Genomic DNA, 24,857 nt, shown 5'->3' with positions numbered 1-24,857 from the left:
CCAGAGCTGTTTAACACGAAATTGTAGAGCAAGTCGTACGGCGACCGTTCTGCGCCAGCACCGACTCGTGAGCGCTTTCCCGTCCAGCATGACGTCGTTTCTTAACGTCATCGTGTGAATAGGGGGTGTTTGTTCACTTGTGTGGGGTTGGCTTCGGGCGAGCCGCAGCGCACGCCTCTCGGTATCGATCGTGCGCGTCATAGTGCGCACGTTGCTATGTTCACAGCTCGTCAGGGCGTCCACACTCCCGCTCTAGTCATGCGCGAGTCTCCTCCGCTATCGCATCGACCGAAATTAGAGTTGGATTAAACGCGCGATTGTCGCGGTCGCGCTCGGCGGTCTCGGCAGATTTACATATACGCCCTGCAGCCGCCGCCGCCGGGTCTGGCTCGACGTTTCTCCATGTGTGACCGGATTACCTTCGAAAAATCGATCGGGGAAGGTGGCCGCGGGCTGGCTATGGGCTCCAGCTAATCGTTCCGGCCAGGTGGATGAGGAGGGGCAACTTCGCAACTAACTTACACACGTCTGTTGCAACATCATCACTCGTCATTTAAAACCCCATCAGGTACGTCCGTTTATGTCGTAGTATCCGTCGCTTGGTACGATCACGTTTTGGCAACGCTCGTCAAAGAGCGTGTGCAAGATATTGCAGTATTTCGCCCCATTCTGTCACAGAGATCCGTTTATGTAAGTGCGTCCGTCGATATCGCAAAACAGAAAGAGAGAAGAAGATTCAATGAAAGAGAAGGACAATGTCCATCAATATGAAAGTTGTTAAAAATTATGCCTCCATCGAACTGATTTTATCTTGCAAGGATAGAGAATTTGAAAGGAAGTTTAGTTTCATAAAGAAATGAAATATGAAAGGAAAAGTTTGTGACCAGGGGCGAAATGTGTTACGTGTGTAGAATTAGATGCGGGTTTATTCATTTATGCTTTTTTTTAAAAGTTGCAGTGCGATTTATTTATTTATTTTTAATTTTCGCTGAGCGAGTGTTACTGAGGCGGTCATTTTGTATTAATTAATCCATCCAAATCTTAATCGAAGATGTTTAAAGATGTCAGAATGGTGGACAACAAAAAGGACAAAAATCGATCTGAGTAATTTAATTTGATATCTTAACCACCCACTTGAAGCATTGCGAAATAATATTTAAATGCATCCTGACACGGAGAAAGGTCATTGGTACTGTGTCTTATCTTACATTAGTATTGTTTATCTGAGAATGTAGGTAATATTATAAAATGAAATTAATTTATTTCCCTTAATTGGTGCCTAAATCAAAAATGGTATGACATGTTAGGTTTCTTTAAGATCTCAGTTATTCTATAGGAATGGAAATAACAAGTGATAACTGCGTTAAAAACAACCGACTTCAAACTTGCACTTGCAAAATTTACAAATACCTACAGACAAAAATGCTCATAAAATAAAAACTTCTGGGCCTATCCGAATAAAACTTTTATGGGACCAATTCGACACCATCCCGCATCGAACAAAAAAAGAATCACGTAAATCGGTTCAGAAACCTCGGAGTAATCGGTGTACATACATAAAAAAAAAATATACCGGCCGAATTGATAACCTCCTCCTTTTTTTTGAAGTCGGTTAAAAATGTACAAGGGATTTGTATGAATATATTGCTTGAAGTGTAAATAACTGGGTCAGCAAAGACGGAGACTGTTTTGTTAAAATCAATACCCACCTAAAGGAAAAGCTTTGTGGCAATTAAAATAATGTACCTATCTGCAATAGTAATTATCCTCTAAATTGCACTCAAATTCATAAATAGGTACAGGGTTTGAAATTATTTATTTTTCAGAAATATCTATGACGTGTAAAAAAATCTCCACGTGATTTGAAATTTTTTGGTTAATTAAAATTCAACTGATATGTACCTAATGTCAATTTGTTTGATTATTCGTCAATGAGACTTCAATTAGTGACTTTTCTCCACCTTTTCTCGATTTAATTTATTCTAATTATAAAGTATGCAAACATTATACCTGATTATACCTATGTGTATGAACTATATATAGCAAAACATGAAACGTTAAGTTTAATAATATGGACTTAGACGGGCTGAGAAAAAGTTTTAGTTAAACATAATAAAATAAAGTTCATAATAACTAAGTTTTATTGAAATTGAAACGGAAACTTTTTCTCACAGGTACTAGGGGAAGTTGAACATGTAGATACGTAACCAGTTAGAATATTCTATCTACGCACCATGTACTTGACTAATCTAAACTATAACGCTTTATTATTATTTTTTATTTGCAATTTTTGAATATTTAAAAATGCAACAGAATAAAAAATAAATTTTTCTTAAAAAAAAAATTATTGCTGCCATTATCAATATTCAAATTGTTAGAACTGAACTGAATTGGGAAATGGGCAGACATAGCCCAGGTACCAGTGCTAAAAAAAAGAATTTTCAAAGTCGATACAAAAAGATAAAAGTTTTGAGGAAGGCACATAAAAAGCAAAAAAAAAAATACAGTCAGATAGAGAAATTCCTTTTATGAAGTCGATTTATTAAAAACTGATATTACTGTATATTTCTTATATCCGCTAATATTGTAATACTTCAGGGAATTAAATTATTTTAGATATTAGTGACTGTAATGGATCAACCGGGAAACAGCAGACATTTTGTAGTACTTAAATAAAATTTTGAAAATCAATATCGTTTAGGCACGCCTTATTTTAGCGTGTTAAATATACTTTTAGTCAACTAACATGTTTCTGAAATACTATGATGGGGTCTTTAAATACTAGCACATGTCCTATACATAATTACCTAGTAGAAAGATACAGAATTTATTTTCCCACTTTCATATTGATATAATATTTTAAGATTACCATGCAAAAGCTTAGTGTTTCATGCACTATCGCAAATCGAAGCTGGAAGCGATCTTTATAAATGCATAATTAGCTTTTTTGGTCATGGTCATTTTTTTAAGTGTCGATAGGGAAGCGCTTGACCACAATCTCGCCTGATGTAAGCTGAGATGTGGTCTAAGATGGATTTGGTCACTGTTGAAAAAGTTGGCAACACACGTACCTCGAAAGATCCTTACTATGCGCTCGCGCCGATGATAGACGCTTTACTTTATAAAGTTATTTTTTTCATCGATATTAATAATGAATTTAACCTGCCTAAACCTTTAACCTCATTTATTTACTTAGATTGTAAATTATGTAATAAACCCAAATTTCTTAAATAACTTCACTAATTAGGATGAAGCTTCACATCAGTATCGCACTTGGATAATAATTATTATAATAAAATACATTTGTTAAAATAAATTTAATTTTCAATTAATTATCTATTAATCCTGAATTTTACCTAATAGGAAAAACAAGTTACATTTATAAGCAGTAGGTACTTTTATGGTAACATATGATCACAGATAATACAATACTAGTAATAATAAGTTTGAAGAAGTTGAATCAAGTAACATTATATCAAAACATGCACTACGATCGTTCGACGCCCACCGTCCTTGCACCACTTTACATTATGGCATAGCCTTGCACCTGCCAGATGCACTACAATTTCTCACGACCACCCCATTCCTCATGGGTATTTTTAGTTTGAAAGCACTTGAAAGCACATTAAATCTTTGTTTGCTCCCACTAAAATATTTTTATTGAAGCTTAAACCCAAATGGGCTAATGGAATATTTGATCAAATCGATGGTGATGCATTGTTAATCTGCAGGTATGGAAATCCGTTAATTGAATCATTCAATGAATATTAACGATTCAAATCACTGAGAATACATTATAAGTTTTACTTATAGGTTTTTTACCCCATGGAATGCTTCCGGGATGTAGGATGGTGTCTAGTGACATATATCTCAGGCGGCTGATAATGACGGACATTAATTCGACCAAAATTCAACCCTCCCATAGAAAATTGCTCGATCACGTATGGAAGGTCAGAGTTTTTGAATTGAAACTTCTTAAGGCGCGTTAAGAGAAAATTTTAAGGTCGCGTCATGGCAATACCGTTACATCATGGAGTAAGGCGACGTTTTTGGTGTCTTTGAATCTTGTCAAAGAAATTTCACTTCTGACACGTGTGCTCGGCACACACTTTATTTTTTTCACTTTTCGACTCTTGTTTCTTTGCGAAAGATGTTTACTTACTCACACGCTGAACCAGCACCATCATATTTAAATTTGGCGGGAGGTCCAAAAATAACCCTGTTATATTAAATAATCAATGACGATACAAGTATTGTAAAACGTTACTTTTTGGAATTCTAGATATTTTCTGATTCACTAGCCAGTCTGTCAAATAGATCAAGCCTTGTACAATGTGCAGGGTATATAATGCAGTCTATTTCTGCACACTATCGTCGATCGTCGTCGATCTTTTAACCTAGTTGCTAAATTGAGAAGACAGAATAAAGATGATTTCAGATGTAGGTAGCTATTATTACATCTACCGATCTTCGAATATGGAATGAAAATTTATAAACTTTCCAGACAACCTTCTAGAATCTAGTCTATTTAGGCGGATATCCGAATACACATTTAACGTTTCTTAAGTTATTATTTTATATCAAATATCAAAAAAGTAAAGACCATTATTTTTTAGTTTTTCTTACGGAAATTGCAAGGACAGAGAATCACCAGGAAAGATTTTGAATTTCGCATTGCGTTACCTCACTCATTTATTTAATTTTTTTGGAGCAAAATTATTATTATTTTTTTTATTAAATAGTCAAATGTGGTTCATAGACATAAAGATATTGTTACATGGTGGGTGTTATGCATAAATGATCGTGTAGATCGATGATTGAAATAAATGACATGCAAACTACATGCTGATAGCTGATAGACTGGCATGCATTAGGATCGCTTAGATTGGTGCAGTCATGCAAAAGCTTAGTGTTTCATGCACTATAATAGTACTATCGCAAATCGAAGCTGGAAGCGGTCTTTATAAATGCATGATTAGCTTTTTTTGGTCATGGTCATTTTTTTTAACTTGACCACAATCTCGCCTGATGTTAAGCATGCAGAGAAGCATGAGATGTGGTCTAAGATGGTACGCGCTTCCCTAGAAGGTACCTGTTCACTCTACGCTTGATTTGGTCATTCGGTCTTCTTTTGCATGCAGCATGCAACATGAGGTAAAGAAAAAAAAAACAAGTTTATTTATATGTTCCCAGCTGACATTGTCAAAATATTGAAGGTCCAACTTCTTGATGAGATAGTGGGATAGTGGTGTTACAACTTATCCACCAGAGTATATGAAAGAATATCGTTGTTATGTGGTTGTTATCAATAATTGATCGTTGATTGCATATTTTGTCACGACTTCTGCATAGCCTTTTCGTAAACGCATATCGGACTTGCATTGCCGTCTAAAGCGGTTTTTACTTAGGATGTTGATCAATACTACTTTAACATTAAAAAATAATATTAAATTAATTATTTGACAAAAAAAAAATACCGACTTTTGGTGAAATTTAACGAAATATAATAAATACGCAAGTCATAGTATCACAGCTACACACATATTTAAACGAGTGACGCGACAAGAACAATTGAGGTGACAGTATTGCCATAGTATAAAAAATATCCAAACTCACGAGGAACAGGGTCGTCACTTGTGACGTCGATATTTTAAATAAGTTTATAAATAAAATTAACTGCGTTAAAAACAACCGACTTCAAAAACGGAAAAGTAAAAAATAAAAAAGATTTGATATTATTAATTACTACATATTATTTAGATGTGCTATTTATTAAATAGGTTTGATGTCGGTGCACGGGCTTAATACTAAGTGCTTAGTGTTTGGCACCGACTTCAAACCTATTTAATAAATAGCACATCTAAATAATATGTAGTAATTAATAATATCAAATCTTTTTTATTTTTTACTTTTCCGTTTTTGAAGTCGGTTGTTTTTAACGCAGTTAATTTTATTTAATACTTTTTAGTGTAATTTTCAACACGAATCAAACGAGCCCAAACTCGATAAAGTTGAGTCAATATATTACTGAGTTCCTATGGCCACCTTCCGATTCCATCATCAAATCAGCTCTATGTCATGATAATGTTTCATCGCTATCCAATTTACACACTTATACAAAATTTCAGCTCAATCGGTTACCGGGAAGTGAATCAAAGTTACTTGCTACATTCGAATTAAGTCATCGAGTACAGACAAAAATGCTCATAAAATAAAAACTACTGGGCCTAGCCGAATAAAATTTTTATGGGACCAATTCGACACCATCCTGCATCGAACAAAAAAAGAATCACGTAAATCGGTTCAGAAACCTCGGAGTAATCGGTGTACATACATAAAAAAAAAAAAAAAATATATATACCGGCCGAATTGATAACCTCCTCCTTTTTTTGAAGTCGGTTAACAAACACCAACCGCTCACAGCAATGAGGCGGCCCTCATGAGAACGTGGGTCCATGAGAATTGAGAAGGAACCGAGCGGCGTTGTGTGCTTGCGTTCGTGCGTACATGAACAGCGCTATGTACTTTTGTTGGAAGATAACTCACAGAGAGTGATGAGAAATCAACAGAACAGCAACTTACAAATGTTAATCTGTTTGAGCGTCAACGTTACGTCCTGTAATTTTTTCAATTGTTAGCAAATGATTACTAATACTAGGCGGCATTTTATCTGAAATGAAATATTACTAAAAGAAAATTATTTTTAAACCAGAACCACAGAATATAATAGTACTACGTACAGAAGGTTTTAATCCCTAACAAACGTCAACTTAAGGCATAATAATAGCTAGCTGTATAGCTATAATAGATTAGCGTTGGTACCCGCCGCCGATTTATCACAGGTACGCGAACACACGTCACGCGACCAACGCAGTCAGCGCGCGGACGCCGGACACGGACGGCGAGTGGCCTGTGCATGGCCTGTGGGCCCTGTGGCAGACAACCCGAGCTCGACTACCAACTCAGTCGACAACGGCGCGAAACATACCTACACTTTGAATTCAAATTCAAATGATTCATTGCTATTTACACATTATAAGGGTTATTACATTGTATGAGGCGATCCGCTGTGATCTACCATTTGTGGCGTACAATTTTTAAAAATGTTTTGTATAGATAATTAATTATTAAACCGGTTTATACATTTATACCATTGTTATACCAAGCCAATGATCCTTTAAAGGCGTTATATATTATTATATCATTGTAGTACCAAGCACAAAACAATTGTACAAAATATTATTGAATGGTCCATTTTTAAAATTGAAATAGGTTATTTTAGAAAATGTAGACCGGTAATGTAAGTTTATTTATTAATTAATGGTTACTTGGTTAAAATATTCTGTAAGTGAATAGAAAGTCATTTCGATTAAATAGTCAAAAAGAGTTTTTTTTAATGACGTCAAGCTGGTGCATTTTCTAATATTAAGTGGTAATTACTTGGGGGGGCAAGTATCTCGCCTCGCGGCGGTGTTTTAAACAACTCCGGCTGAGTGGCCAGACGGCCGGAGCCTAGGGCGATTGAGTGAGAAACCTGCGGACTATCCGAGCGTTGTCCAGCAGGACTGCCCGCTGTATCCCCACTGTCATGGGCTTTACCGGTAAATCCAACCTCCTTAAATATTGTTTTAAGGAGGAAGGAATCAGCCCATTGGTGGACACAACTATGGGGATTATCTCGGCAGACACACCGCCCCACATCTCGACAACCTCATGCGCCAGATCCAGATATTTGAGCCGTTTATCTGAATCGGCCTTAACAAGATTGTCGTCATGTGGGATAGTGATGTCTACCAAGAAAATCCTGGAAGTTGCTAGGTCCATCAAGTGGTAATTACTAATTATTATAAATAATTATTGGAGTTACAAATACGCTTTTTTGATATAAGGCAGTTTTAACGTTGAAACGTACCTACTTGCAGCAGGTCACGATTTTGTGGGTTCACTCAACACTTTTGTGAATACTTCAGGGTGGCGTTTTACGTGGAGCGCTATTTCAAAAATGTATATAGATGTCAGTGTCAATAATTTTAATTTTTTAAGATAGGGCACAGAATACATAATAGTAGCTAAACGCTACAGAACGGACACTCTCCGCCTCCCGCCAAAATTAAACACTTACCTCACCCCGCACGATCAGACATAAAATGGTCCATATTTTTCTAACGATACGCAACGAAGATTGACAACATTAATCAAATTGACTTAAAGTAATTTTATTATTTTGGATTTGTGATTATCGTTTTTCGTAGAAAATGGTTAGATATTGTGCTGTTTACGGATGTATTTCATCAGAAAAAACGCGAATTTTTTTTTTACGCTAGTCAAAAATGTGCCAACCATAAAGCGTTAACACACACATTTGCAGTCTCTACAGTGTGACTGTCAAAACGATAATTTTGTATTGAGTGTCCGGGGTGTGGATAGGGTCTACAGCTTTCAGTTCTCTAATTGATCGAATACAGCTTTTTTGGGCTATAAATAGTTTTTTATGTTAGGGCGGCCGCACACGGACCGCTCGAGCAGTTAACGGCTGAGCGCCGTACACGGATGGCTCGAGCGGTCGGTCGTTGACGGCTCGAGCCGTCGGTTGTTAACTGCTCGAGCCGCCGCTGTCGCGGTCGGTCTCAACTGCTTGAAGCGGTCCGTGTACGGCCGCCCTTAGAGGCATTTCCCCAAAAAATTATGCCATATCTTAATCGTGATGCACCATACCCATGACATGACATGATATGCTGTTAGCACTGTTTGTGGCATATGGCAGGTCATTAATGTAGACAAGAAATAGTAGGGGTCTCAGAACACTTCCCTGAGGAACTCCATACAGAACACTCCTATTGGATGACATGTATGATACTTCAGTTTTACTCCTCATGCATAGTCTGGTAATCTGTGTACATTGAATTCTATCTCTAAGATATGATGTTATATAGTAACTTCAAAGGTATCCCTCTTACTCCACAATCTTCCAATTTGTTTAGAAGTATATTGTGATCTACAAAATCAAAATATGACCAATGTACTTGATGTAATTTCACTTATTTCGATGACATTTTAATTATTTTGAAATAAAAAATTGTGTTCGATTTAAGAACGAAAAAAAAGGTCTTGCAATAAACAACTTAGGTCTGATGGATCTATCTAAAGGCAAAAGCTTAAAAATTACGCGTTAATAAATGACTAAAAAAAGTTAAGTATATTTTCCTGTGCGCACTACTAAACGCAACCACTACCGCCAGCCAGACAGCCCGGACTCTAACCGAAATAGCAAGAGAAACTATATCAAAAACCCAAATATACTAAAATGACTTTTTTTAAAACGTTGCTAGCTTCCGTACCATTACCATTATCTATACATAATATAATAAATCCGGAGAAGGGTTAATTCTGTACATCTATACATATAATAAATCTGTAGAAGGGTCAATTCTGTACATTAAAAATATTGAAAAAATAACTAGCAGGGGGTGTTACTGGATCGATACCAAACCCAAATATGTGATTAAAAAATTTTTTGTCTGTCTGTCTGTCTGTCTGTCTGTCTGTCTGTCTGTCTGTATGTGAAGACATCACGTGAAAACTACCGGTTCGATTTCGATGAAACTTGGTATAATTATACCTTATTATCCTGGGCGTAAAATAGGATACTTTTTATCCTGGAAAAATACGTAGAAAAAAAATTAATCTCAATTTTTGAGTTATCCATAGACGTTGTTCTGTAGTAGGTACCGCGAACACACGTTGCGTATTATTATAGACCTAGCCGTATTTGGGTCCAATAGATATTTATAAGATGTCATTGTCCGAGTTACTCAAAATGGAGAAATAAACCATCCACGCAAAGACCGACATCCGCGCGGACGGAGTCGCGGGCGGAAGCTAGTTAAAAATATTTTGAAAAATAAATAAGAGGAGGTGTTACTGTATCGATACCAAACCCAAATATGTTATTAAAAAAAATTCTGTATCAGTCTGTATCAGGCATCACGTGTTACACAAACTAACGGTTCGATTTCGATGAAACTTAGTATAATTATACCTTATTATCCTGGGCATAAATTGGGATAGTTTTTATCCTGGAAAATACGTAGAAAAAAATAAATCTTTATTTGTCCGCGCGGACGGAGTCGCGGGCGGAAGCTAGTTTACATTAAAAGTTGCGACTGATAAAACAAAATCGGGAAATTTTTAGGAATATAAATATTTGTTTCAAACTCAAACTCAAATACAAACATTTATTTATTCAACTAGACTTTACCTACTGAGAAGTGCTTTTGAAAAATCAAAATACAGAAAAATAATTTACCATTTGTCTCTATTTTATTGTTTAATCTACACTAATATTATAAAGAGGAAAACTTTGTTTGTTTGTAATGAATAGTATCATAAACTACTGGACCGATTTTAAAAATTCTTTCACCATTCGAAAGCGGGTCCGCCATCTAACTTTTTTTTTTTCAACTAGTGCTTATTTCGTGAATGGCAACACTTAGCTCATGCCTAATTTGACAGATAATTAGTTTTATCCTTCCGCTGAACGAATATGGTTGTGTATACGCTTGAACAACGCTGGGAAATATTGCGACATTACTTTGAAAATCATGGTAATGTTGCAGAATGTGTGCGAAAATTGCGTACGGATTTTGGAAGAAATGAAGCACCGTCAGCTCCGTATGTTCGTTACCTTGTGAAAAAAGTGAAAGAAACTGGCATCCTCATCGATAAACCAACGCGTGAAAAGCCAAAAACAGTGCGTACACCCGAGAATATTGCTGCTGTGGCCGATAGTGTGCGTGAAACGCCATCAACATCAGTTCACCGTCGTTCTCAACAATTAGACATTTCGGAGACATCATTGAGACGAATTTTGCGTAAAGACCTTGGTATGACGCCGTACAAAATCCAATTGGTTCAGGAGTTGAAGCCAACTGACCATCCAATGCGTTTTCGCTTCGCTAAGTGGGCCTGCGATCGACTTGCAGAAGATGCGGATTTTGCCAAAAAAATCATCTTTTCAGATGAAGCTCATTTCGAACTTGGCGGGTATGTAAACAAGCAGAATTGTCGCATTTGGGGCACAGAAAACCCGCACGCATTCATTGAAAAGCCGGTGCACCCAAAACGAGTCACTGTTTGGTGCGGATTTTGGTCCAGAGGCATAATTGGGCCATTTTTCTTCGAAAATGAGCAAGGTGGCGCCGTTACAGTCAATGGCGATCGTTATCGGGCCATGTTGAACGAGTTTTTGTTCACAGAAATTGAAGAGGAGGATATAGGCAACATTTGGTTTCAACAGGACGGCGCAACGTGCCACGCAGCCGACGCTACACTTGATGTTTTGCGCCCTGTTTTTGAAAATCGCATTATCAGCCGCAGAGCTGATGTCGTTTGGCCACCTCGGAGCTGCGATTTGACACCGTTGGACTATTATTTGTGGGGTGCCGTCAAAGATAAGTGTTACGCCGACAAGCCAGAGACAATTGACGCTTTAAAGGACAATATTCGTGAAGCCATTGGTGAAATACAGCTGCACACAGTCGATAATGTACTCAAAAATTGGACCGATCGTGTAGGGTACTGCATGGCCAGCCGAGGCAGCCATTTGAATGAAATTATATTCCATCATTAACCGGAAGGATTGTACTTTCAAATAAAAAAAGAAATTTGAAAAAATATTTAGTAGTTTTTTTTTAATAGCATTTAAAAAAAAAAAATGTTATTTGGCGGACCCGTTACATTATCCACGAGTAATATAGGCTAAGTATATACAGGGTTAGTTTTCAATGACCAGCCAAAATTTAAAATTAAGATCTAGATATTAAACCAAAGGTACATTTGAAACATTATTGTCAAAGAAAATAAAATAAAAATAATAGCATTCATTTGAAAATGTCTTTGAAAATTTCCTAAATCGTAAACACCGCCAGAATCAATGCACTTGTGTGCGTGCGCGCATCGCCAAATTTATGTGTGTGCTAACTTCTAAATATGGAATGAAAATTTATAAACTTTCCAGACAACCTTCTAGAATCTAGTCTATTTAGGCGGATATCCGAATACACATTTAACGTTTCTTAGGTTATTATTTTATATCAAAAAAGTAAAGACCATTATTTTTTAGTTTTTCTTACGGAAATTGCAAGGACAGAGAATCACCAGGAAAGATTTTGAATTTCGCATTGCGTTACCTCACTCATTTATTTTATTTTTTTGGAGCAAAATTATTATTTTTTTTTTTATTAAATAGTCAAATGTGGTTCATAGACATAAAGATATTGTTACATGGTGTTATGCATAAATGATCGTGTAGATCGATGATTGAAATAAATGACATGCAAACTACATGCTGATAGCTGATAGACTGGCATGCATTAGGACCGCTTAGATTGGTGCAGTCATGCAAAAGCTTAGTGTTTCATGCACTATAATAGTACTATCGCAAATCGAAACTAATTGCCAAATTTATGTGTGTGCTAACTTCTAAATAAACATTAAATAAAACAGCTTAAGAAACTCTGCTCAAAATAAACTTTTTAGTACCTAGCACGTTATGTGAATTCCTCAATTATTGGAAAAAACGTTTCTATCTTTAATTTTAGAGTCGCCCTTTCTGTATTTCTAGTCACTCATCTAATCGCATCGCGCTCATCTTTTTTTTTTCGAGGGTAGGAGCAAAAAGTAGAAACACGTTTTTTTGAAAGCTCTTGTATTTAAATTCGTTTTATATACATAATTACAGTTGTTTTCTTACCTCTATGTGTTAAATTTGTGCCTTTGCCCACTAGTTCACTTTCCTTACATAAATTTTCAACATTTCAACACTACTGTAATAACATCATTTCTGAATCTCATCACTATGGAATCCGTCAAACACTCAATGGCTGAAATGGCAGCGTTGTTCAATGAGAAAATGGCTGAATTTCAAAGAGAGCTGCAGAATGTCAACAGCACTAACAATCCTCAACCTGCATCTGCCAGCCCCACTTCAAGATTAGCGGCGGAGTTCAATAGCTTTCGCTCCTTTGTCATATCTTCTCTCCATACTTTACAATCCCAAATTGAGTTCCTCTCTAACCAATACATTAAATGGGAGATGAGAAGTCGGAGAAAAATGTTGCTGATTCATGGAGTGCCAGAAGCAGTAAAGGAAAACCCTTCCAGTCTTGTATCCAAAGTTGTAACAGATCATTTAAAAGTCCCGCATTTTCAACAAGAAGCTATTTCCCGGTGCCACCGTTTAGGAGCTGTTAAGTCAGATAAGCCCAGACCGATCATCATAAAGTTTAAAGATGTTTCTGTGCGGGACACCATATGGTTCTCAAAAACTTCTTTGAAGGGTAGTGGTTATACATTATCCGAATTCCTGATCAAAGAAAGACATGATGTCTTTATTTCGGCAAGATCTCGCTTTGGTGTATCCAATTGCTGGACCAGAGACGGTCATATTATTGTGCAAACCACAGATGGAACAAGACACAAGGTCACAATGATGGCTGAACTTGATGGCATCCCTTCTGCTGCTGGGGGTTCTTCTGGCTCGGCTTCTACTTCCACTAACTCAAAACAGATGCCTAATTCAAGACCCAAGAGGTTCGGTAGAGTTAAGTAGATTGCATTATGTACTCTTTTATTGCATTTTGACTTCACTTGTTAGACTCTAAATTGGTAGTTGTTTTATCACTGTATTATAATATTTAATATCTCATTTCAAAATATTTCTATGTTTCGGTATTCACTACTTTAACTTCTTGCTTCTTGAAATAGTGTGAACGTCTCTTTTCTTCAAGTAACTTTTAGCTGTATTTTAGCTGTATATGTTGTTAAATTTTAAGGTAATTTTAAATTAAAATTTCACATTGTAATTATTAATGTAGGTTCCTTTGTTTTTGTAATTTGTTGTGACATAATTATGACAATGACAATTCGTGTCATTCTTATATTCTTATAGTTGTCACGGATACTAGTGCTTTGGACATTTGAATTGTAAATTACACAAGTAGTGTGTTAAATTCGGTATATAATAACTGGTGGTAAAGGTCATGTTAGATTATTGGATAATAAACTTAGACTTATTATTACTATATTTTATATATATAATATATATTTTTTTATTACTATATATATATACATATATTTTAAGATTATTATTTTTGATATTAATTATTTATTATTTTCTTCATGGCTTTAAATGATAGCACGGAAAGCGAAGCGTTTTTTTCACTCTCTTCAAATGGTTCAGAAAGCGACAGTTTTAATAGTTTGACTTCCTCTTCTTCTCCTTACATTTCCTCTCTATTCTCCAATCAACCTAATAACTTTAATGTAATTCATATAAATGCCCAGAGTATTCCGGCACACTACCCTGACCTCCTTGCTACCTTTGACTCCCATCCTGTACATGCCATATTAATTTCAGAGTCCTGGCTCAAACCCTGTCTTCCTTCCTCTTCTTATAGTCTTCCAGGATTTCAGTTAATAAGGAACGATCGCATGGGTCGGACCGGAGGAGGGGTTGCAATTTACTTACGTTCTCACATTCCTTACACTATTGTCAGCTCCTCCCCTCAGCCGCCACCTAGCGATGCAGCTGAACATCTCCTTGTCGAAATAACTTCTTCCAACTCTAAAATCCTTCTAGGCGTCTTCTACTCCCCTAACCTCTCTGTTAACTATTTCCAATCCTTCGACCAGATCCTTGAATCCTTTTCTCCTCTTTATAATCATATTATATTTATGGGAGATTTTAACACCTGCTTACTCAAGGGTGATCATCGTAGTAATAAGCTTATAAATTTAGTTGATTCCTATAATCTTAAAATCCTCCCTTTACAGGCTACCCATTCCTCTCCCAACTGTACCCCATCCCTCCTTGATCTCATCATTGTTTCCTCCCCAACGCATGTCGCCGAGCACGGACAGTGTTCAGCTGACATGTTTTCCTTTCATGACCTTATTTTCCTTTCTTATAAATTAAAACTTCCTAAATTGAAACCTAAGATTATTTTGCAACGTAATTTCGGTAAAATTAATGCTGAGCGCTTGTGCGAAGACGCAATAAACATGGACTGGTCGGTAGTTTCATCTGCTGAAACCATCAATGATAAAGTGTCACTTTTTAATTCATTAATTCTTCAACTTTATGATTCACATGCTCCTATGCGTCCAGTTAAATTGAAGCACCTGCCTGCCCCTTGGATGACCGACAACCTTAAATCACTTTTACGGAAGAAGGCGCGTGCAAAGACTAAATTAAAGTTGTCTAACTCGGATATAAATCGTGAAAAATTTAATCGAATTCGAAACCGCTGCAATACTTTGTGTAGGGATGCTCAACGACTTTATATATCTAAGTCGGTTGACAATGGTGATCCTTCTAAAACTTGGAAATTCCTCAGATCTCTTGGAATTGGCAGATCCCAACATAATCCTTGTCTTAATTCAACCCAGGCCAATGTTCTCAATTCCCATTTTTCTAATCCTCCCTCAGATTTCCATCCTACCCTTAAATCTTATACACTATCCTACCTAAATAACCTACCCCATCCCAGCTTTCCTCCTTTTGTATTCAATCGTTTTACCGAGTGTAGTGTTAAGAAAAGCATATTGTCAATCACTTCAAAGGCCGTCGGTAGTGACTGCATTGGTCGGAACATGATCATTCCAATCCTCCCTATAATCATTCCTACTATCACACATATCCTAAATTTTTCCATTGCATCTGGCATATTTCCTGATGATTGGAAAAGTGCTCACATTATACCTCTCCCAAAAATTCCTAACCCTTCCACTACATCTGATTACCGACCCATTGCCATCCTTCCATTTCTCTCTAAGGTTCTCGAACGACTGGTTCAAGAGCAATTGAGTATTTTCCTTAACTCCAATAATCTCCTTAATCCTTTCCAATCTGGTTTCCGTCCCGGTCACAGTACGACCACTGCACTTATCAAAATCACTGACGACATCCGGCGAGGTTTTGACAATAAGCAGCTCACAATTCTAACGTTGCTGGACTTTAGTAACGCTTTTAATACGGTCGATCACGACATATTGCTGGCTTTACTGCGGTCCCTTAATTTATCTGCATCGGCTATCGATTGGGTACATAGCTACTTAAGGGGACGTCGGCAACGTATACAGATTGAGGAAATTTCCTCATCTTGGTGCAATGTTACTGCTGGCGTTCCTCAAGGCGGCGTTCTCTCTCCCCTCCTTTTCTCCATTTTTATTAACACCATTTCCAAAAATATTGAGTCACCCTACCATATGTATGCAGACGATTTCCAATTATATAAACACGCATCACTACTCGAACTACCTGAAGCGATTTTTCAAGTAAACGCTGATCTTGCGACAATCGTCTCATGGAGTAAACATTACGGTTTAACAGTTAACCCAATTAAAACCAAAGCTATTATTTTCGGAAGCAGACAGCTCGTATCAAAAATCGACTGGGCCGATTTACCAAGTATCGTTGTTGATGGTGTGTCTATCCCATATAGCACACAAGTAAAAAATCTTGGTTTGATACTTGACCCAACTTTTTCGTGGGATGAGCAAATAAAACAAGTACGTAAAAAGGTTTTCTCATCGGCGTTCTCGCTACGGCGCTTACGAAACTTTTTACCGATCGCTACGAAAATTGCGTTAGCTCATTCTTTACTCCTTCCTCTCCTTGATTTTGCCGATTCATCCTATCCAGATCTCCATGAATACCAACTAGACACCCTTGAGAAGCTTCAAAATTTTTGTATACGATTTATTTATGGATTACGTAAATTTGATCATATTTCTGAGTTTAGAACAAAATTAAACTGGCTCCCCGTTCGCTTCCGCCGGAATACTCACATTCTTCATCTCCTGTATTGTATTTTATTTCACCCTAAAACACCGTCCTACTTAAAAAACAACTTTAACTATCTTAGCTCTACTCACACTCTCACTCTTCGTTCTTCCAACCTTTTATTATTATGTACTCCTGTCCATCGGTCAAACTTTTATGACAATTCGTTTACTGTTCGTGCCATTCAGCTCTGGAACGCCTTGCCGGAAAGTATCCGACGTGCACAAACACTTTGTTCTTTTAAGTCCCTATTGAAAGCTCATTATCTAGCCATGCAATAGTAGCATTAGTAAATAATTTATGTATGATTATAATTTTTGTATATACCGTTATATATATTGTAGTTTGTGTAGTGTATTATAGAAGTATATTTATATTACTGTGTAGTATATATGTACAGTATATGTAGTTTATGTAGTATGCAGGCATTTTTATTTTTTTTTTTTTTATATTCTGTCTTTTATTTCTTTTTTGCGCTATCCTTATTCTTCTTACATTTCCTTTCCTACCAGGTTGCCTGGAAGAGATTGCTGTGTAGCAATAAGGCCGCCTATTGTGCAAAATTGTTGTACCTTATTAGTCTGTACCACATGTCTTAAATTGCTTTGTACAATAAAGAGTTATAAATAAATAAATAAATAAATAATAATTTAGTCCTACGGTTAGAATTTTAATATCTGGAATGAATTAATTTTACACACGTTCTTTTTATATTTCATTATTAACAAACATTCGTCATTAGCTATTAAGTTAATTTTTCGATTTTTCGCTTACTCAAATTCATACCGCACAAGTTATTAAAACAGTATCTCATCATTACTCGCTTAGTTTTTTTAGTCGCTCGTTTTATTCTTTAATTCTCTATTACTAAATAGATACTACGTAAGTATTATACCCACATAGACTGTTTTTCTAAAGTTGCTTCTGGTACTCGAAAGCCGCTGCCGCGGCAGGCGCCCTTCATGCGATCAGTCCGTTCGGACTTCGGCGTGGGCGGTCTAAAGTCAACCACACGCTTGTCCCTTATTTTTACACTAAAACTAGGTTTGTGCTTTCCCTTGTTCTTTCTCCGCCTTCGCAGACAAAAACGCTTTTTCCTGTATGATGTTTTTACCGGCAGAACAGCTGTGAAAATATAATATACCGATCATTTGGAAGAAAAAGCAAAACTGGCTTCTAAAAAGTTGGGTGTGCTCAATGGATCGGGGCAGAACTTCGAGCCAAGTCACCTTATGTTACTTTACAAAGCTCAGGTGCGACCCCACTTGGAGTATTGCTCTCATCTATGGGCTGGAGCCCCGAACTGCCAACTTCTTCCACTTGACCGCATCCAACGTCGAGCGGCTCGAATCATCAACGACCACAGATTGACCGAAAGGCTTGACCCTCTATCGCTAAGAAGGGACTTAGGGTGTCTTTCCATATTTACCGATTGTATCACGGTGAGTGTTCTGAAGAGCAGCACAACGGTGCGTTTCAACCGTAGCTTTCTTCCACGGACGTGTAAAATTTGGAATAATTTGCCATCAACTGTGTTTCCGAGGAACTACGACTTGAGTAATTTTAAGAAAAAAGCATACATGTTTCTCAAAGGCCAAAAGCACACCGCTTCCTAATTCACCAGGTTAGCTCCACCTTTCTCCATATGACCGTTTTTATCCCATCCCATTCCCCTCTATGGTAGGCAACATCCACAACGTATGTTGTGGACGTCTATGGGCGACGCACTCTGCCAACAACATCGGCCATTGCGTCTGCTCGTTTGCCTTCCAATTCTATAAAAAAAAAGAAAAAAAAACCTGCATAAAGCGATACATTATTGAAAACAATATATTTATACGATTTTTCTCTTACGACAATATTTATTACTGACAATATTAATTAATTAGGATAGAATAGAAAACACTTTAATGTACAATGCACACAAAAACAAATTTTCAAAAACGATATGTAACTTAAAATAAATGTACAATTTGGCGGCCTTATCGCTTAAAAGCGATTTCTTCGAGGCAACCTTGATATAGGTAAAATAAATCAGTAAAAAGGTAGATAGTGAATAAATACATACATATACAAGAAACTGTAATTATACATTGATAGATAACTTAAGAATGAAATAATATTATACAAAAACAAAGGAGAAATCATTCAATTATTGTGCCAGGATGAAAAAGTCAACGTAGGTGGGTTGTGACTTGTAACGCATGTAGGTTGTCGTAGCGTAGGCAGTGTCGATGGGTGAGAGCGATTCCAAATACATGTGTCGAAACGAGCTGGTTTTTTCCAGGTATATTATTATTAGCTACCGCCTCGCTACGTGTCCTTGTAATATAATAAATAATTACATGCGTATAAGGAGAGGATTGACGGCGGGAATAAACGAATGGATTGGTAAGCTTGAGGAAAAGAATATGAGCCTCCGGCACCCACTCATCGCACGAAACAAATTATTATTCGCTTGCTACTGTTTCACTCTGATCTTCTGTAGGCTGCTGTGGGCGGTACCTTCCCCGGTGCGAGCTCGCTCAATTCAAACCAAAACGAGCTTGACTGCTGTATTAAAATGTATTTATATTAAGGTGTTCCTACTTACCTTGATATTTAGGAAGACAATAAAAAAAAAACTTGCCGAGAAAATTGGAAGTTCAAGGAAACGTATTTTAAAGGTGGGCAGTTTCGCTTGGCTTCGAGTGACAAATCTGAAAGTGCCCAATGCACACGTATGTTTAAACTTTAATTTCATTCCTTATTTTCTGTATATTTCAGAATCCTTGTTATTTTTATGTAAAAATACCAAAATATATTTATTTGATATATCCGAGGTCTGTCGAGGTCACCATTGAGCCACCGCTACTTTTAAACTGTAGGTACATGCAACTGTAATAAAAATCCGTTATAATATAATAATCTAAACGTGCGAGATTGTAAAGTATCGACATGTATCCGTATCCGTAACATTTTTTTTTTGCAATTTAGGACATTATTTTCGCTATATTATTATATCGAGATTATAATTTACCGAAAAAGGATGCAACAAATCAACCGACTTCAAAAGCAGGAGGAGATAGAATTCGACTGTATTTTTTTGGCCCATGGTTTAGTTCAGACAATTTGAAGACGGTTTATTTTGGCTATAATAATAATCAAAGTATATAATATGCCTTATCAAAAATTAGACTATAGGTTTGATAAGAACTTCTTTAGATAAAGTTCAAAATTAATTTTTGGGAATTAAACTAAGCCAGAAATTGAGTATGCAAGTCTAGGAGCGGTGTCTCGATGTTTTAAACATAAGATAAAACTGCAGAAGTATACATTATATATGTATTAAAAAAGGAAATAGGAGGTTTGTTACTAGACCGATAGCTAATTCATAAAATAGGCAAAAGACATGACAAGCATCATTCGAAAAATACCGATTCTATTACGATGCAATTTAGAATAGTTATACTTTAACGTGGGCCGGTCATATTATGTGCCGCAGAACGGACAACCGCTGGGGCACACCAGAGTGGAAACCGAGGCTCGTAGCCACAGCAAATTAGATTCAGAATCGTCGATCAGATCGAATAATTCGTGTAGTTTTGAAAGTTACTACAGTTATTCCTAAAGGTGTCCCGATGAATATACTAAAAGCCCTCGAGGGAGGGACACAAGCCTGCGGTGGGGGAGGGGGGGAAAGGTCTCTTTTTCAAGGTTTTGACTTGTAACTCGAAAATTATTCATAATATCTGTTTAGTGACTTCTACATTAATTATTAACATTAAATTGCCTATAAATTACGTCTAAACATTTTTACCGTACGATCAATACTTTAGGAGATACATAGTACTTAAGGTGATAAAAATAAGAAACAACATCGTTATAGGTACTTGACTTGACTAAGATGATAGATAAGTCGCGCTACAAAGATCCTCGCTGTTTGCCTCTGATGTTGATCTTGTAGTCCTTCTAATGGCTCTTACTCCTCCAGAAAAAGAAATATTTTTTGTCAAACCAGGAAGAGGAAAAGTGGAAACCAAAATATTTTCCTCCCAAGAACTTCAAAAACATTCATTTTGTGATTCTATTCTCTTTCTGCTAGTTTCAGTGGGTGTGATACAACCTCAGCTATTTACAGGAAGGGAAAAACATCAAATATCAAGATTTTTGATCAAAAGCCGTCACTAAAGGAAACAGCAACTGTATTTTATGACCCAACGTCAACTCAGGAGGTTATAGCAGAAGCCGGAGAAAAAATGTTTCTTGCAGTATACCGAGCGCCCTGTACTCAGTCTGAGATCAACAGACATCGATTCACAGTTTTTCTGAAATCTTGTACCAAGCCCAAACCGGATCTTTCTTCCCTCCCCCCTACCAAAGGGTCAGCAAAATATCACGCCTACAGAGTATTCCATCAAGTACAGGAGTGGCTTGGGAACCAACTGCCTCCTGAAATATGGGGTTGGAAGCGAAGAGTCGATGTATACTTAGAACCAATCACGACCTTGGATCCTCCTGCTCCTGAAGCGTTGTTAAATTCAATTTTTTGCCGATGTAAAAGTGGATGTTCCGGAAAATGCAGTTGCCGAAAAGCGGGCATTATGTGTAGTCTTATCTGTAACGGCTGCCTAGGAGCTTGTACTAATGGACCCCCTAACGATGTTAGTGATAAAGATGACGAAGATGAAACATAATTTGACTAATAAGTCGGCATACTCGTGCAAAAAAAGATGTTATTTCTTTTTATAATTAAAATTTGTAAAACTATGTTGTTTCTTATTTTTCTTACCTTTAATACTCTGTATCTCCTAAAGTATTGATCGTACAGTAAAAATGTTGAGACGTAATTTATAGGAAATTTAATGTAGATAATTAATGTAGAAGTCACTAAAGAGATATTATGAAAAAAATTTCGAGTTACAAGCAAAAACCTTGAAAAAGAAACCTTTCCCCCCCTCCCCCGCCGCCGGCTTGTGTCCCTCCCTCGGGGGCTTTTAGTATATTCATCTGGACATCTTTAGGAATAACTGTAGCAAATTTCAAAACTACACGAATTATTCGATCTGAATAAATTAATTTTCCCATACTATCGGCAAATGCAGCGTAGGACGCCACGCTACATGGTAGAGTGATGACATCCACAGGGTTGCTGGAAATTGTGACGTCGTTGGGCAGCAAAGAGCCAACGACCGGGCGCAGTGGCGTGCATTGGGAGAGGCCTACGTCCAGCAGTGGACAAATAAAGGCTGATGATGATGATGATACTTTAACATTTACTATACTTTAATATTATATAGTGATTATACTTTAACTTTTAAAATTGTTTGTTTTACTGCGAAGCGATTGTATATCAGAGATAAAATACGCGAATCGGATAATAAAATTAAAACAGTTTGGTCTATTATTAATGGTGAAATGGGTAAAAGCAAATCAAGTAATACTATAAAACTTGTAAATAATGACAGGGTTATTGACAAAAGTGCTGATGTTGCTCTTGCTTTTGAAGAATTCTTCAGTAGTGTCCCTGTTACTATTACTAATAGTTTAAATTCGTCTTCAGCACTTGCAGAAACCTTTTTGAGGGACCATGTTGCGGGGTGCAGTACATTATTTGAATTACGACACGTAACTGCTAGTGATATTGTTACTGCCTTTAAGACGCTTAATCTAAAAAATACTTGTGATCTTTGGGGAATGTCCGTAAATTTAGTTAATAATATCATAGAAAATATTGCGAAAAATTTAGCTTTTATATTTAATAAGTGTTGTGACTATGGTACATTTCCTAATTTACTAAAGCTTAGTAAAGTTATACCTCTATTTAAGAAGGGCGATCAAGAAGACTGTAACAATTATAGACCTATCTCTATTTTACCAACATTAAGTAAGGTATTCGAGAAGTTAATATTAAACCAACTGAGTAGTCATTTTGCATCTAATGATTTACTGCACACCAAACAGTTTGGTTTCACAAAGGGGCGCTCAACCACAGATGCTGGGGTTGCACTTCTAACACATATATATAAAGCATGGGAAAACTCAAAAAATGCTCTGGGGATATTTTGTGACCTCTCCAAGGCATTTGACTGCGTTGAACATTGTACTTTGTTACGTAAACTTAATCACTATGGAATTAAAGGAAAAGCACAGAACCTCATAGCGTCATACCTGCATGATAGGATACAGACTGTAGTTGTTAATGGAGAACGTTCTAGCGGTGCGTCAATTAACATTGGTGTTCCACAGGGGTCAATTTTAGGTCCCTTCTTGTTCTTGGTATATATCAATGATCTTCCCTATTATTTGCAGGATAGGTGTGAAATAGTTCTGTTTGCAGATGATACCTCATTAATTTTTAATGTGGATAGGCATGACCCAAATGTTGACGAAGTGAACAGTGCTCTTTTACACATATCTGAATGGTTTAATGCCAATAATTTATTATTAAATGCCAAAAAAACCACTTGTGTTGAATTTCTACTTCCTAACGTAAAAAAGTTGAACAGAGATATTACCTTGAACGGGGAGGTATTGCATCCTACTGAGTCTACTGTATTTCTAGGGTTAACATTGGACGAGAAACTACAGTGGGGAGCCCATGTCAACACCGCTGCAGGTAAGCTCAGTTCAGCTGCATATGCAGTCCGAAAAATAAGGCAACTCACCGATGAAGATACGGCTAGACTGGTTTATTTCAGCTACTTTCATAGCATTATGTCCTATGGAATTCTACTGTGGGGCAGGGCTGCAGATATAGAAACTATATTTATCTTACAGAAAAGAGCCATTCGCTCTATATATAATTTACGTGCTCGGGATTCACTAAGAGATCATTTTAAGAATACTGGTATCCTTACTGTACCATCACAGTATATATTTAATAATATTTTGCATGTACACAAAAGCTCCGACTTACACACAAGAGTAGGAGATAGACACGATTATGGCACAAGGAACAGGAATAGAATTGAAATGCCATTTTTCCGATTAGCTAAAGTTAAAAATTCATTTATGGGTCAAGGTATACGCTTTTACAATAGAATTCCTCACAATATTAAAGAGTTTAGTAGTTCTAAATTTAAAACTTATATAAAAAATGTATTAGTTCAGAGAGCGTACTACAGTATTCAGGAATATATGGACGATAAAAACCCATGGAGGGTTGTCGCGTAAAAACCACAAGACAGTTCATTGGCATATTATGTAGTTAGATATAAGTTTCATATATTGTAATATTTACATGATTTTAAAAGAGCAACTATGGAGTTTCTTGCCGATTCTTCTCCATAGATCACTGCTTTCCGAATCGGTGGTAAATGTTAAAATAATTATGTAATGACGATTCGAAAGTGCTACTAAATAGTAGTCTAATTGAATAAATGAATGTTTGAGTTTGAACATCATTTTAACATCCTAGACGAAGACACCGCCTGAGTAGGTATTTTTATTCGGGATAGTACAGGATACATCGCCCATTTTTGCAAGTGACTACTATCAAGCTGATTTTCCGTTTGTAGCTTTATTTTGATGAGACACCGAATAATTTCGTGTACGAAACTCTCGATTGTGGTAGCTAACAGAGATAACAAGGACAAAATTTTTTGATTTGATGGTTCTCAAATATTTATTACGCAATTTGTAGGACAATATGTCCGTTGAATTATATTATAAACATTAACTAAGTGAAAACAAAAAAATCAGCTTGTTAGTAATCATTTATGATGACCTCGTTATCGATACACTTTGGAAAGGGGGACTCTTTGAACCAACCATAGATTTTGTAGGACAAATATTTTTTCGAATAATTTAGGCAATTATCTTGAGATTGGACAAAAAATAAATATTTGAGAACTATCAAATCAAAAATTTTTATCCTTGTTATCTCTGTTAGCTACCACAATCGAGACTTTCGTACACGAAATTATTGGGCGTCTCATCAAAATAAAGCTAAAAACGGAAAATTAGCTTGATAGTAGTCACTTGCAAAAATGGGCGATGTATCCTGAACTAGGAAGAATACATGCGATAGTGT

At 36.6% G+C, this 24,857-nt stretch overlaps 1 protein-coding gene across 4 annotated transcripts in view; it reads left to right on the top strand.

Moving 5' to 3' along the window:
• Nucleotides 1–255: 255 nt before the first annotated feature.
• Nucleotides 256–24,857, top strand: part of LOC123705493 (glucose transporter type 1) — a 59,573-nt gene continuing 34,971 nt past the window's right edge. For all 4 annotated transcript variants that reach the window (XM_045654278.1, XM_045654275.1, XM_045654279.1 and 1 more), the window contains exon 1: nt 256–568. The gene's annotated coding sequence lies outside the window, so the exon portion shown is untranslated. The remainder of the gene's footprint in view (nt 569–24,857) is intronic.

The sequence above is a fragment of the Colias croceus genome, chromosome Z, assembly GCF_905220415.1.
Source record: "Colias croceus chromosome Z, ilColCroc2.1".
Lineage (NCBI taxonomy): Eukaryota > Metazoa > Arthropoda > Insecta > Lepidoptera > Pieridae > Colias > Colias croceus.
Note: the sequence above shows the minus strand (reverse complement) of the source record. Positions and strands in the feature narration are given on the sequence as shown.